The 16,804-nt window shown below is 39.9% G+C and overlaps 1 long non-coding RNA gene across 1 annotated transcript; it reads right to left on the reverse strand.

The window, feature by feature from the left end:
• Nucleotides 1-14,322: 14,322 nt before the first annotated feature.
• Nucleotides 14,323-15,120, reverse strand: LOC146306881 (uncharacterized). The gene is made up of 2 exons (XR_014769009.1): nt 14,520-15,120; nt 14,323-14,387 (listed from the first exon to the last, which is right to left on the reverse strand). It is a non-coding gene; the product is annotated as an uncharacterized LOC146306881 (long non-coding RNA).
• Nucleotides 15,121-16,804: the final 1,684 nt, after the last annotated feature.

A 16,804-nucleotide genomic window follows, 5' to 3' on the forward strand; every position in this document is an offset into this window, starting at 1 on the left:
TAAGAATGGTAGGCATAACAACACAAACCCAGCACTTCATGAAAGCTCCCAGTCATGTAGACAAATTTGACCAAATTGGCAAAGACAAAAGAACAAAAGAAATTTTTGTTTACCACACAATGTCCACAGGTGTGGCGCTATTTGTTTAAGTATCGGAGCGCACATGACGAGCGCATGAATGCATGCGCGCTAGTGATGCGCAGACCACAGTTTATAACTGCAGGCACTGTGGTTGATCAGTGGAATGGATCGAGTTATCAATGGATGGATCGGGTAATAAAAATTAACATTCTGCTTGTCAGTGGTAAGATTTAAGAAGTTCAGAACGCGTATTACATTACAAACATTTTGTGTTAATTTTGTAAATTCATAACATTAGTACTGTTTGGGTCGGTCAGGTCATCCAAAACAGCATTCTGATAGATAACAGATGGGCTGCAGGTGGGAAATCGGCTGTGTCTCCCCAGTGAGAGAGAGGCTGTGTGTGCATTTCTGCAAAACAAACATGCAAAAACATTTCTGCAACTTTAGTAGTCCCAACTTTACTGGAGAGTTTCATCTGTCCTGTCAAGCTACAAGAAGTTCAATTTATTACAGTTTTTAGTTTTGCCTCACAATATTTGCTGCAGTGACATTACTGTGCTAAAAGCAGCCTCTCTAATTATTTATAAATTGTCAAAGAAAACAATCAGACATCAATACAACAAACAATAAAGAAATCACCTGAAAAGCTCATTTGAAAGGTAACATAGCCTGCAGGGCTGGATAGAGGTGTGGGTGCAGGTCTCTAAATCAGAGAAAATAATTCATTTTGTTTGGTGGCAGGTGGATGATTGATGCATATATGCAGATTCTAATGAACTCAGAGCCAATCTGTGCTTCACTAACACACGTTTAAATTGTGGCTTGTTTCAGGTCATGTAACCACAGTTCCAATGGGGCAAGTTTGCATAAATAAGTCAACTATAAGTGACCACACAATCAAAGTTAGACTGACTTGAATAATTTCATCATGTTGAGAATATTACACAGCAGGCAGTCCACATGCATGCATCCTGTGTCTCTGGGTACTATAATTATAATAACTATAATATATAATAACCTTGCCTCGTGTATTGTACAATGCAGACATTCACTTGGATGTCCTAGAGTAAAACACTAATTCTTTGTTTACTCTCGTTTCCTTTCTTCTTTGTATTAGATAATATGTCAACTGTGGCCAGTGGGCATTCATGTTATGTATTACAAAACAAATTATAAATTATATTTAAGACATTCCTTTTATAGTCTTAGGGGATTAGTTCTATAGATTACAGTCTAACTTTGCCTTGTGGGAAAATAAAGTCATATTGGAAAATATCTGTCCAGTGAAAGAGTTAGTGTTTGCCTGAGTGGAAATATTTAAACACACTTGATTTCCCACAATCAAAGCGCTTCTTGAGTCGAGGCTCTGGAATGCCTCTGCCTCAGCCAATTACAATCAGCTGTCTCTCTTTTTCTCCACTTTAATCATCCACTTTCTGACACATCTGCTAAACCATATACATATGTGCACCTTCACAATGACACTCTTATTAGAGACAGTGTGAACTTTTGGCTGCAAAATGTGTAATTTTGATCATTTCAGTTGTACTTTACTGAGTCCAAATACGATTCCAGTAACAAACAGTATGCTAATCTTCAAAGAACAGCTTTTATACGCGAAGGGGGCATTTTACGCTCCACTAACCTGTTCCTGCCCTCACTTAATTCGCGTGGTAGGAAATACCCTCATAAATACAGAGGGCTCAGCTCTGGCTGGACACAAGAACAAGGAACCCTGTTCTTGTGCGGCGATGACAGGTTTAGTTTAGACGGAGGTTGTGTCTGCCTGTTCAGGCAGGTGTGTTTATAGTATGCATGCTGTAAATGTAAGCATGTGCGCGCAAGTGAGGTTTTGTACCCAGCAAGCTGACAAATGACGTTGCTAGAGGTTATATTTATTATTAACCAGTCCTCCCTGATCACCAGCAATTTTGCACCACCACCACCACACTGTAAAAATAAACTAAAACTAAACTAAATTTACACTTTCCTGGGTAAAGTTAGCCATTTGAAATGAAGTAGGAGGAGATTATTCTTTGAATAAAGTTTTGGCGTTATATTTTGTGGTTATGTCGTTGGAAACACTACCACTTTTGTCCATGAGAACTCCGCTAAATTCCTATATGATTTTTTACAGTGCCACCAAAGACCAAAAAGAAACCTCACTTAATAATCCACTAAGCCATGGCTAGACACTCACAGGTGTGTTACAGTGCTTAGACACATGAACACAATAACTATGTGGTTGTCGAGAGAATCTGGCTCTTAGATCATTGTTTTTCACTGCAGAAATGGTCATTGAGATAAGTATTTGTGGTATAATTTCCATTGCAATGTACACTTGCAGTGTGTCTCATGAAGGTGTTAAGATGATGCAAGCTGTGTAGGAAGGGGTCATTTTAAGATTTGAATCAAATGTGACCTAAGTGTTAGCGTGTCATCTGTGCGTGTTTAGGGCCTTTAACAAAGCTGCCCTGTTTTTTGATCCCAGCCTCACGAGGTAATTACCCTGAGAGAGAGTCACACTCTCACACAGAGCAAACAGACCTTCAACCCCTGTTCTGTTGACTCTCACACAGACAAACAGATACATAAAAGCATGCATAAACACACACATATACTGTACATATACTAAGCATGCACATATGATACATTAAAACACAAAAATATACAATTAAACAATAAACACGTGGGCATTCGTTTACACTTGGATACTCTCAAACAGGCCAGAATGGATGCACACACAAACACATGGAAAACGAATAGAAACAAACAACAGAGTTTTTCTGTAGCTAATCTTGTACACTACTGCACCAATCAGTTTTTGTGCAAATTCATGACTTTATGCAGAAGGACCTTTACTTTTTACAATTTTTGAAAACCTTTTTTGACAATGTCCACTTGGACTTGGTAAACTAATTATGACAAAAATTCATACAAATATCTAAGTAAGATACTAGCAGTGGTGGAGAGTGAATAATTTACTGAGAAAAAATATGGAAGTTTCCAAATTATATGTTTCATATTAGACAAATTTGCTAAAGTTCTTGTATCTGGTTTGACTGTCTTAAAAGTTTCAGATAAGATGTATAAACATTTAATAAAAAGTATCTGTTTCTTATCCATATGGGCCAAACACCCGTATACTCATCCCGACAGTCTGCGTGCATCAGGTCCATGCTGACATTGTTTCCCCACAGAGTGAATTATTATCAGTTAATGCAAATGACGTGTGTAGACGGGAGCTGGACAGAAATATGAACAAGCACCGGCTGGACAGCTGCTGTAACAAGAGCAGAGTGGCATGACACCGGCTGCACGGCCCTGACCCGTACATGATACTCTGTGCCAACCTGGCCAGTGTTTGCTTTTATTTATAACTCTACTGTCATTTGTATTGTGTGTGTTATCTGACCACTGTCAGGCTCCCACCTCTTAGCTTTTTTGCTCCCTCTTTGCTTTTATGTCCTCTTTATCCCCTTCTCATTAGCATTTTTCTCTCTTTGACTTCACCTTTGCCTTCTTCTGTTGTTCATCTACTAGAATTTGGCTAACAGGCCTTGTTTTCCGTACCACCATTGTGCAACCTTCAAATCTTATGTTCCAGTCATCCTGCTTTTCAGAAGTTGCAATCCCAAAGCAACCTTGACATTTAATCATTGCTTTTGTCCACTGACCACCAGCCACTTTTCAGATGTACCCTATTAAAAGGGAATAAATTAAATAAACACGCTGTATCTTATCTGATGATCGACCACCAGGAACAATAGCAGAGGGTGGCCTGTTCAGATACCATCAGCAAATCCTCACAAAATGCGAATACGTCTTGCCTCCCAGGGTGTGCAGCATGCCAACGCTTGATCAACAGCCTTGCCGCTGCAAGTAAAGAAGCCAATTAACTTCCTCTGTCACCTTCCAGCTAAGTGGAGCCATTGCTGAAGGGTGTACAAATTGCAGCCAGGAATCTCATTTCAGATGAACACACACCTCAGGCCCTCCAGAACAGCAAAAAATCCAATCTGAAGAAACATGATGACTTGCACTTGCTGCTCAATATTGGGTTTGGCCTATCAGAGTTGTGAAGGCAGCATGGGGGAGTGTGGAAGGACTCTTAACTCAAAGTAGGTACAGTTGTTTTAAAGGAAGAGTTCAACATCCAGTACACAGGGTGGTCCATGAAATGTTTAGCTTAGCTTAGCATAAAACCTAAACTGCCAGCTCCATCAAAACTAAAAAAAAACTGTCTCCCCACAACTCACTTCTTATTTGTTTAGCTAGCAAGCTAGGCTACTGTACATGAAGAACTCTAGTAAACTGTCGTTTGGTGTTTTTTCCTACTTCGTTGTTAAAAGAGTTAATAAACCTGTTGTTGGTCAAGAAAAAGCTTCAACAACTGATCCAAAGTGTCTTGGTCTTGAGCAACTGAATAGTTTGACATTTTGGTTTGATATTGACATTGATACCACTCTCACATCTTGGGGCTAAGTGTGATCTAGAGCCAGGAGGCAGTTCGTATATCATAACATACAGACTGGGTGCAGTTAAAAACCATGCTTATTACTTGTGAAGCTCATTAATTTACAAGCTGTATATTGTGTTTTTTGTAGATGCTAATATTAGCTAAAATCCCCACAATGACAGTGCTAACAATGCTGATATTTATAAGGTTTAAAGTTTATCATGTTCACCACCTCAGTTTGGTGTGTTAGCAAGTGAGACTGTTGGCAACTTTTGCCAGTGTTTGCTAATTAGCACCAAACACTAAACACACATACAGCTAACACTTAATAGTGTGACTCGTGACGATTGTGCAAGATGGAAACAACACCAATAGTATGGCTAACACTCGAGTAAAGCTTATGACAAACTGGATGAGGGTTTATTTATTTTTGGGTGTTTTGTGGTATACAGGCAACCAGCAGATATGCTGCACAAGTGCTGGACAAATTAATATAGCCTACTGTAGTTGTCAACAAATTTAAAACATGTAATCTTAACTTCCCCTGAATGAGATTCGGGGTAAATAAGAACATTATAGAACTGCAGAAAGATTTGTTTCACCCAATCTCACTCTGAGACAGACAGGAAAAAAACAAATCTCAAAATGTTGGACTGGACCTTTAAGGACATCGTTTTACTGTAGGAAGAGTTTAGAGGTGAGTGTGCAATGTTTATGGCATAAATTTTACTGCATGTTTTTACAGTTGCTTTTACTGCAGCTAAGTAACATCTGTCTGCTCCGACTCTGAAGGCCACATGGGCTGTCAGTCACCCTGAATATCACTTTCTCCTCCCCCGTTGTCTCACTGATTCTGCAACAACACCGGGTCCTTCTCACCATCGCACAAACTTCACCTCACCCTTGTCCTCAAAGAACAAATTGACAGAAGCGTAAAAACGCCCCTCACGAGGCTGCCGCCGGCCGGGATATGACATCACTCCCTAATACTCTCGTTAATTTGCGAGTGGGAAGGAGAACGCCGTGACATTCACACTTCCTCCGCAGCACGCTCATTTTCTCTCAAATCTAGACGTCGGACAGTTCACAAGAGCTCTTTGTCTCTTGATCTCGATTGTCCCTCGATTTGTCACTTTCTGCCACCTCGTCTTGTTTACATTCCCTCATTTCTCACAGCACCCACTCTTCGCCTCATTCGCTCTATTTTCTACCTCGTGGCCGTCGTCCTCTCTGCTTCCACCACCTGAAAACACTGACAGCGGAGACAGGAGCTGCACAGGGCCAATTTCCTGAGTGCTGCTCACCACTGGCACTCATTTAATTACTGCAGAGACAGAGGTGGGAGGCAGGGCCTGTCAGAGCTTAAGCCTGGATCAGTGTGGTCCCTCTCCTGCTGTCCTCAGGGATGGTGACGGCGATGGGGGGGTTCGTACCTGTCATATTCTATAGCTTCTATACGGGCCACAGCTGACAACTAAAGATTAGTTTTCTTTGTTGCAGTACTGAGAGGCTTGGTAACCATATGGCCAGAATACACGATGAATGCCTTTGATTTTCTGTTTTTTTCGATCTGAACCATTTTGTGGACCCCAACTGGGATTAAAAATGGTGTCAAAGAGGAAGTGAAGTGTCTCAGTGGGAGCAGTGGCACCATGTGCAAGCCTGTAGCATCAGCATGTGCAGGTAATTCAACCCTGGATCCCTATAAATTACCTACATTAAAACGAATTTAATTGGATAAAGAGTTAATTTATCCAGTTTGTTTATATTTACAGTTCACCCTAAACAAAACAATGTCTTTTAACCTACATTACGTTCAGTTTAAAGGTACTAAATACACCATTCACTCTCATAAGATGTCAGCAAACAACTATTTGCAGTGTAAAGATATGGTGAAGTTATGAACTCTTTAGCAGAGAATGACATCACACTTCCTGTGATTTTGTTGTTACTCGGTCTTCTTTGTTTAGCCAGGACAGCAACATGGTGGCCTGGTGAGTAACTTTCTCATACTACTGCTTAACAGTGCACTAAAATATGTTCCTGAAAACATTTTAGGCGAGAAATAGGTGATGCAGTAACAGAATGATGAGGTTGACAGTTTGGTCTGAGTTTTAGGAGAGATTTATCTGCGTTGTTTGTTAATTGTGCATGTTGTACAAACAAATTATGTGTTATAATGCGACAACGATTTATTTAAGATCTGGGCGGGTTTAGAGACAGAAAACACCTGGTTAAGTTTAGGGGGAAGATTACTCAAGATCACTCTTGTGAGATCTTTCGCGGGTCTGGGGTTCCCTTTTTGATGTAAGAGCCAAGATGGTGGGCCGCCTGGTTACAATCTTCAACTGGTGTCATGCTGTGGTGGCCAATCCCGTAATCAGACTGCCCCACAGTAAATATGTCTGGGCGAAGTTTGTGGACGAAGCAGTGAGCATCTGTGGTCATGCAAGGTGGAGACTGAAAGGGACCACTGGTAGTGAATCAGAGAAATAAAAACGTTATTTCCTGATTGTTTCACAGCGGTTATGATCTAGCCACATATAAACACCCTGCACACTCTGACACTGCTGCACAACCCTGCGATTAATTGCTGCAACGCTTGAATGTGGCTTTAGTCTAGTTTAAAACTGTTTAGCTACAAATTAGCTGACACTGCCTTTCACACGTTTTCTACATATAAGCTAAAGCTAACATGCTATGTTGTTATTATGACCTCTTTCTCCATATAGGAACAAGATCGTTTTGTGCTTGGACCCACAGTGCAAGATTTCCATACAAATGAAATTAACCCACTGATTTAGAAAAAACAAGAAAATGTGGAGATAATAGTGAGATAATTGAAAATAATAAGAAAAAGCCCTTAACACAGAGAGAAGATTATTAAAAAGCAGTTGTTTGGCTTTTTAGGATTTTCCAATCAACTTTTTACTCTCAGGGGCCACATGACTTTTATTGTAACGGCACCACATCCCGTTGTTTGAGCCTGTATGTGATCACATTTGTTCCCTCTGTGTGGTTTAATTTGTCCTCCCACAGGAATGTAACTGTTCCTGTGTGTTTCAGCCATGGCCTCTCATTCGTTTCTGACGTTTGGATTGAACCCACTCTGGGAGCAGGATCTTTGGACATCACCATGGCAACTGAGACCACATGTTCTCCCTTTGAAATCACTAAAAACAGCGTTTGTTTCCTCGTTTTTTTTTAAAAAACATAAAAACAACAGCATCATTTTCCAGCGTGCTGATGCTGAGCGGTGGTTTGACAGAGAAACTAAAGCCTCTGCTGCCGTTTCTCTTTTTTTTGTGTGTGTGTGAACTCTTTAACCTGACATCAGAGTGGCCTGTTTTCCTTAAACATGTCGGGGTCGGATCCAGCCTGTCGAGTCTTCACAGGATCGTGCCTGTGATGTTTAATGCGTGTTGCTTTACAAGCCCTGAGAAGTTAGACAGGTTGAAGGAACTTAAGAGTCATTAATGCTTCCTCTGCAGACGTACACAGTAACACCACCCCCACACACACACATAAACACACCTCAGAGACCCTGTTGTGCCAAGTCCCAGATTCTGCTGAACATGTCCTGACATAACTCACCAACATACCATCCTGTAAACTAGCCAGAGCTCAGCGAGAGCTCGGCCTGAAGTTCAGTCACACTTATTTACACACAGATGCCACAGATGGGAGGTAATAACATCTATCTATCTATCTATCTATCTATCTATCTATCTATCTATCTATCTATCTATCTATCTATCTATTAATGATTGTTTTTATTTTGCATCATCGCGTGCTGCCTTTCCAACATCCAGACCAACTTCAACCTAAGTGGACGGGATAATAACACATAGAAAAGATTATTCCATCAGTGCAACCAAACAAAAACATATGCAAAAGATATAACAAGACCAAAACAACATACAGACAAAAATTGAGTCAAGACGAAAAATGATGTAAATATGAAAAAGACATTAAAAGGACAAACGAAGACCTAAAATAACATAAATGACAAAAGAGATATGGAAGAAGTAAAATGATGACATAAGAGATGTAAGAAGTAGAAAAATGGTGTAAAAGATGAAAAGAGATGTAACAAGAAGGAATACAACATAAAAGACATTACAAGATGAAAATCAGCGTTAAAGACAGAAAGGAATGTCATTTAGTGGATGACTTTTTATTTATTTATTTTTTTTATCTCACCTATTAGACTGATCAGATCACACTGTGGTCACACACACACAGATGATGAAAGTGAAACTTGAGCTGATTGGCTTTATTCTTATTCGCCACCCACCTCCCACTCAAACCACAGCCGTCACTCAGACTACCCATCGGTCCTCTACATGTCCCGGCATGTCTCCTGATACTGACTCAACCAGAAATAACCCTAACTTTCATGGCAATGTATGATGTGAGATGTTTGTCACCAAAATAAGACAGAGAGGTATAATTTTACTTGGCAGAGAACCTCCATATTTGGTAGTAATAAAGATCAGTCAGCTTGTTTGGCTGTTATTTTCATTATTTTTAGATGGGCAATGCAAAGATCAAAACAAACAACTCTCAATATTTCATGACCAACCTATCCTATCTATGGCACTAAGCCAGATTGGCCATTGGTCCAAACATATCATACAGTATAACATATTATATTGTGGTATCATTTGTTAGTGTTTATGTGCCTTAAATATTTGAGATCAGCCCCATCGTACCTTTTAATAAACAAATTCTCCCATGATCCCCTCGATGAATTGAGTGGAAAAGTCAAGCGAGGGCAGGGACTTCAAATTGAGCAAGTATGAAATTGAATGTTACGGCAGCGCAGCAAGGCTAAAAGAAAAGAACTCAGGACACAAAACAACTGAAGGGATGATGATATTTTAATAAGCACTGTGGCAGTGTGATGGTCTTTTCATGTTATGGTTGAGCTCTTGTGTTATTATGTGTTAGTGTGTATGATTTTATCTCTTTTTATGTAAACATTTGGGTGGGATTGGTGTTGCGTTTGAAAATAGGGCTGGTCTGTTGCAAATGCAAAGGTTGTTGTTGGACTCATAACAATTAAGAACTATAAGACAGAGTAATAAGCTATATGAGGCTTTAAGTACACAAACACTGTTAGTTTTGAGGATTAATTCATTGTTTGTTTGGGTCTTTTCATAGGACTAATTGACAGTAAGAAAAATATAGTAAAATCCCCACAGTTATCCTTATAGTGTGAGTGTGAGGAGTGATTAAATGGTTAAAACAGGAAGGGTGACAGATACAGTTGCAGGCAGTTCTGTTTGTTTTTTCCGTACAAGAGCCAAAGCTGTGACAAACCACCGTGAACACATCTTTCTGTGCACCAATATACTGTACCATCCACATTACTCCAGCTAAACATGCTGATGTTTGCAGCCGCAACTTCAGAGTTCCTGTTAAATCTTAATACCAAATCACATACAGCTATCTCCCTCTTATCATGCGTCCATGCTGACGTCTGTGCTTTCACTTCCTTGATCCAAGTTAATGTTTGTCTCAGCTAGCTGGAGGAGGCATGGGAGGGGAATACCACAATCAATAACTGGTATTCACCGGTTTTTACTCATCAGTATTCAGAGTGCTTGCTGGTATGCTGTGACTGACTTATTAGCCTACAGAAAGGTCGAAAGGTTACATCTAAACCAAACACATGCACCTTTAATGATATTCTGTCACAAACTGTACACAGGAGTCCCATCTCTCTTGGGATTATGAGACACCTTTACAAAATACAGATGTTTCCAGTTACAGTACAGTTTACAGCTTCTGTGATGGTTATAAATCAGTCCAAGTGATACAAAAATAGAAAAAACAAGTCATAATAATCATCCATTCGTTACTCATACGGGGCTGCCTTCTTTCTTTCCCATGCATTCACTAAATAAGGTGGTAATTTGAAAGTCCCTTTTTCATCATCATTATGAGTCATTCATGTCCATCCGCTCACTTCTGGCCTTTATTATGGAACAAAATTTCTAACATGGGACGGTTAAAAACAAAATGATGCTCATTTCAACTTCCCCCAGTTCACACACTGGATGGATTTGATTCTCTCCTTCCTGACTTATTTAAATGCTAACTACAACTGAGCCGAAACATATTTTTTTCCTTTGATAAACATGATTTTTTAGCAAGATAATAAGATTTAATTTCATGCAATTCGGTTTACTGCAGAGCTTATTTACCCTGTAATTGGTTAACAAAGTAATGTAAATAATGTTGTGAAAGATGTTCTCCCTTCTAGATTTTTTGCAGCTTGTTGTGGAGGGTTGGAGGTAAAAAAAAAAAAAAAGACAGTTTATTAAATAAAAGTTATTTGCAGAACAACTTCATGATATGTGAACGATCAGTAGCATCTGTAATGTATGCGAGTGTTAAATAGTGTAAGAAAAAACAAATTAAAAAAACACTTTCGATTGTGCTGTATTCCTTAACAAAACATTACATTGTTTGCTAACTAGCTAAAAAGTTTGCAAAAAGTTGTTGTTTGTTTGCTAAATAAAAAGGTAACAAAATGTTTCATTGTTTGCTAAGTAGCCAAAGGGCTAACAAAACATTACATTGCTTGCTAGCAAACAAATAAGTAAATTAAACATTATATAATTTGCTAGCTAGCCTAGTTAGCCTACTCATAATGGCTCAGCAAAGAAGCTCTAATTTATTCTCCTTTGAGAAAAAGCTTGTATAATCAATCAATGGAGCAATATGGCTAAATAATAATAAATTAAAAATCAACAGCAGCACAGTAACAAAAAAAAAGAAACTGCCTTGCAACAACTGGCAGACTGTTTTAACGGATCAACTGGAGTGAAAGAAGGAAGAGACACATCATAAAACTCATTTGGGTTGAGTCTGTCCCTTAACTTCCTTTGAGAAATTCTGTTTTGCTCAATCCATCTCAAAAAGGCATTATAAAAGGTAAATCTCACATTTTAAATTGGAGTTTAAGGTTTTGGTGTCAATTTAATCATGATTTAATCAGGTTTAACAAGTAATCCTTGTTGCAGCCCGGCCTCACAGTGGTCAATATTGTCATGGGAAACATACAGGTGGTCTGCATGCATGACTGATACTGTCTACAAGTGTATGAGAGGCTCTGTCTTACAGACCAACTTGACCTCCGTGACGGAAGCAGCACAGATACAGCATGGAAAATCCAACAAACCCGTGAGACACAACGAGGTATCTCAGCTTCTGGTCACGACAGCCCCTATGTCAATGTTTGGAGCCTCTCTGCCGCGCTCGTATCTCCACGCAGATCTGAAGAAGATAGAGCTGTGCACTCTGGGTTTAGCTCGTCTACACTTTTGGTCGTACCCTGTGAAACTATAGCTTGTGTCATGAATAGCAGCTCGCAGCGAAATGACAGCTTGCGTGGGCCCAGACTGGATTTGATCCCAAGCTGTTTGAGGCTGTTTAAAGCGTGAGTCATGTTGACGGCTTTAGGTAGCACAGTCATTGACTCTCGCTGACACATGTACACCCCTGCTTTCTCTCTCTGTGTGTCTGTCTCTCTCATTTTTAGCAGTGTGAGAGGGTGGATCCAGGGTGGCAATGTTTCCTTCAAGTTGAAACACGGTATACAGACAAGACTCAATGATAAATCCTGTGTGTGTGTCTATGTCAGTTCCTTCTTATCTACCTGAATGATAAGGTTATCATACACTCTCTAATGCTGTTTGAAGTCATACTCTGTGTAATCCTGTCATATGGCCGACAGATAAGCTTCCTCAGTATACAAGGGAGAGAAAAATGACATGGCAACATGAAGTTTATTTTGCTTCTCTGCTCTCTTAAAGTTCCCATGAAGTCAAAATCGATGTTTAATAGTTTTTATCACATATGTATGGTGCTATACATCATCTTTACACCAGGATTAATAAAGCTTAATAAGCATTGTTCATACTTAAGGTTTGGTACCCTCAAAATGCACACTTAAATGTTAATAATTGCAAAATAAAGGACTAATAAAGTTTAATAAGCACTGTTCACACCAGATCATGTACCTGAGTAATATGCTTGAATGCTCAAAGTTGCTGTCGATTTCAGCAATACAAAATAACAATCTCAGCTTCCCATCAAACAGTCAGAATTAAATATTCACACAGGGCGTCATATGGTATGACATTAATCTGGTCTGAGCTGCAGCACACAGGGTGTCACAGTCTAATTCCTCACACAGCAGAGTTACATCCACTGTGTGTGAAGACTCTGTCCCAGATAAAGTGAGAAGAACATGTATGTAATATTCATCACAATGTTACATATTTATATTTCACACAAACGTGCTGCAGTCAGACACTGTGCAGGCTGTCTGTGTGTGTGTGTGTGTGTGAGAGTGTGTGTGACTCAGCCGTGCAGCATTGAAACTTGGCCATTCCACCAGAGAAAGTCAGTAAGTCGCTGCACGAGACCTGCAACGTGCCACATGCGCTATGCCACATACACACCAGCCATGTCAGCATGTTTTCCCTCTCTCTCTGTACTGATTCACACACGACATACAAAATTTACAGAAATTATACAACTTTTAAATGAGGCTACATGTGTTTAAAGGGTGAAATAATTAGGCAGAAGACTGAAGAAGTCACAGATTGTGGTGCTAAAAACACCGCCGCATCCTGCCAGGAAAAAAATGGAAATCTTCAATCTTAAGGGAATGCTCCACCAAGAGTCAGTCTTTGAGTATTTAAGGCAGACTTTTCAGGATTTCCCCCCAAATAACAATACATAGAAAAAAATATCAATCATCGCCCACAAGTCACTAGAAATGTGTGGCGGCGCCTGCATACACTAAGGTGTAGTCCTCCACAAATACCTTCTTATTTTATTGTGTGTGGAACAATATGTCAACCCAAAACACCAGGATCTGACATCCTGGAAATGAGACGCAATCTTCTGGTGCGTACACAAACAGCAAATGACGAAAACCCTTCTTATTTTATCTTTAACAAAACTACAATGTCCTCACTTGTGGACTAACAGACTTTGAGGCTTGTTCCCGTTATGTCCACAAAGTTTAGGGCAGTCCCACTGTCAAATCGTCCAGTGCATGAGGGCTATAACCCATAGTTCATAGCATTGTGACATTAAACACAAGGTTACTAGGGAAGTGTAACAAAAGGTGAGCAAACATGACATGGAAGGAGCAGCTACAAGACAAAAGAAGTATTCATGTTAACTGATTATTTGACAGTTACCTCTTGTGCTGGAAAGGAAAATGCATTATAATGAAGTACTGTGCTGCAGATGTGTCGACCTAAAAATCTTGTTCTTCAGATGAAAAAAAAAAACCTAACCTTCACGTAAAAATGAAAATTGATCATCCTTGCTAATCCCAATAATCACAATATCGTGTAGTTTTTTTGTAAAGCCTGGAAGACCCTTTATACATACAGTTGTCACCTTTCCCATATAAAACGGGATCGTCCTGCATTGAGAAGTAAAATGTACTGTCCCCTACTGAGTCAATATGGACGCAGTTTGTTCTGTATTTTCATGCACACCTTGTTCTAATGCACACATGAAGTTTTCACATTCTTGGAATAACATGAGTAACAAAACCAGAAGAGTTTCATGAGATATAGCATAGAAGCATTAAATCAGAATGACAGGCAAGTTGTCTGAAACTTCATGTCATGGTTGCCCTGGTTGCGAAGACTTGGACTGCGGGTGGTCGTCTCTGCAAGGGATCCCCGGAGAGATTTATACATGTTGTTTCTTCATGGTGAAAAGATCATGGGTTAAAATGGTCAGTCTCACAAGATCTTTATAGACACGACCACTGAGGGTGAATACCGCCAGCACAAGTCCGCCCCTAAAATAAAACAGTCTGTTAGATCCAGATCCTGGCAGACAGTCAGTCAGACCTGTCAGTGGTGATCAGTACAAGACAAGCTGCACAGTTTGTCAGAGAGTATTTTCTGTCGCTCATAGTGGACTGTCAGACCTGAAGCAACTTTCAGCAGCGGACTCTGCAGTTACCACATCTGCAGCACAGAGTGGTTAGGCAAGTTTCAAAGGATGTTTTTATGGATCGCTCTTTGGTGGCGTGTTCCTTTAAGGGCCCCCACGTTCAGTGTCAGGATCTTGGTCTGGTGGTTGAAAAGAAATGACCTTCATTATTATGCAATGGCACAGGCTGAACATCCTTAAAAGGTGATGCAGGTCATCAGCAATTAAGTTATATCCAGCCAAGCAGGTGTATCTTACATCATGATCTTGCAGTTTGCAGCCCAGGCGGCTGCAGTGTGGAGAGGATTGAACGTACAGGAACTGCTGCTGGGATACTTATTACAGTATGTGTGAAAACACTGACACCATTAGGCTCACGCACACACTTTACAGCTTACATTTAAAGGTTGAGAATTAGGATGTTGTTTGAAATTTACTAATTCATCACTTAAGCTGTTCATTTAACTTACCTGTGATTCACGAACACATGAAGGTGTTGAAGGGAACATTCGGGAATCATCTTTCAAAACTGGACTTGACTGGTCTTGGCAGGCCCCCCCTGCTATCTCAAATGTCACTGCTATAAATACACACATAGACACACAGAGGCACACGCACACACATGCGATATGGGGTTTATATTGTTAAACTCGTGGGCCAGATTGTACGTACAAAGATTCATTTATGAACCCAGTTAAATCGTCATTATGTTGATCTAACTTTAAACTCAAATTAAAAATGTGATCCACTAAATTTAAACTTCCACTTGAGGTGCTGTAACTTTTAAAATGTCTGCCTTTTTATGATGCATTGAGCAAAATAATGAAGTTCCTTAAAGAAAGTTAAGGGACAGACTGGACCAAGTTGAGTTTCATGAGATTTTTCAGTAGTTGATTAGTTAAAACAGTCTGTCAGTTGCTGCCAGACACTCTTTTTTTTCTTTACTTTGCTTTGTCGTCCATTTTTTTGTTGTCTTTCTATTATTTTATGCTGTTTTTATTATAGGAGAAGTTAGAGCTTCTCTGCCAAGCCATTATCAGCTGACTAGGCTAACAGCAGTGTAATATATCCATAAAGGTAATGGTTTGCCCCCTTCTTTTATACTTAACCTGCTTGGTCCCACACTTGAGTTTACTTAATTATCTCCATATTGATTAAACTCTTCAGTTTACAGAAAATGAACTTATATTTACTAATTAGAGATTGGTTTTGTTGTGCAACAGAGCTCTGCTTAATTTTAAATCAGGATTCACTCTTTTTAAACCTAGTTTTACCAAACCCTGATTAAAAATACTCTTGGGTTAAATTCATCTTTGGTGGTGCAACCCAGTTATAGAAGTATAAAGATACTCAGTGTATGACTCCTCGCTTGTTGTCTTTGGCTTCATAATACTGAGAGGAACTGAGTCACCTGGCATGGAGAGCTTCATGTGTGAGTGGAAAAAGGAACTGAATAATTTGTACATCAATATGTGCAGCTATGGCCGAGTTTAATCCCCCCAACTTAAAGCTGGTACATGCTGCGTATTTTGTCTTGCCAAGCACAGAACATGAATAACTCAAGATGTTCTGGAGAGCTACGGGTGTGACAAAGAATAATGGAATATAGCTAGAAAAAAGCCATATAGTGCTTATTCTCAGGGCGGCTTTGCTCGGAGGATCCATCTGGTCTTAAACCTCCAAATGAATTAAGTAAATACAGAGGGAGTTAAGCCGAATCAGAAGTAGGAAAAATTATATTACAGGAAAGCAGTTCTGGGGGGAAAATAAGGCTTCCCAGGGCATTCAGTGTGCACGTTGCTTCATTTTTGTGAACAAGTCAAGGCCAAGCCACAGCACACAGAGCAGCAGTCCAGCGGTGTAGGAGGCTGGGGCAGCTTCCTGCTTGAATTAACATCAGCAGAGAGCATCATGGAAAGTCTGTGGTTTTGTCAGATGAGTCTCTTCCTGGTGACCGAGGATCAAAGTGGGAAGGGCGTAGAGAGTTTGTCCAACTTGTTTTTCTGAAAGGTGATTACCCCGTCTGAGCCACACCCATACACTCACACAGCACGGTGACATCACTCACGTTTGAGACCTGCATTTCCATTCATTTGGCCATTTTTACATTCTTGGAGTGACAGTCCACAAGTAGTTCTGAGTGAGAGTGATTTTTTTATGTTGACTTTGGTGACAAGCAGCTGCTCTTTGCTCCCCCAAACAAACAAGAATACGCTGTTCCTGTGAGGACATAACAATGTTGTAAAGTTAGGTATCAAGTTTATTACTTATAGATAGTCT

This window comes from Lutjanus erythropterus, chromosome 22 (assembly GCF_056507025.1).
Source record: "Lutjanus erythropterus isolate fLutEry1 chromosome 22, fLutEry1.hap2, whole genome shotgun sequence".
Classification (NCBI taxonomy): domain Eukaryota; kingdom Metazoa; phylum Chordata; class Actinopteri; order Lutjaniformes; family Lutjanidae; genus Lutjanus; species Lutjanus erythropterus.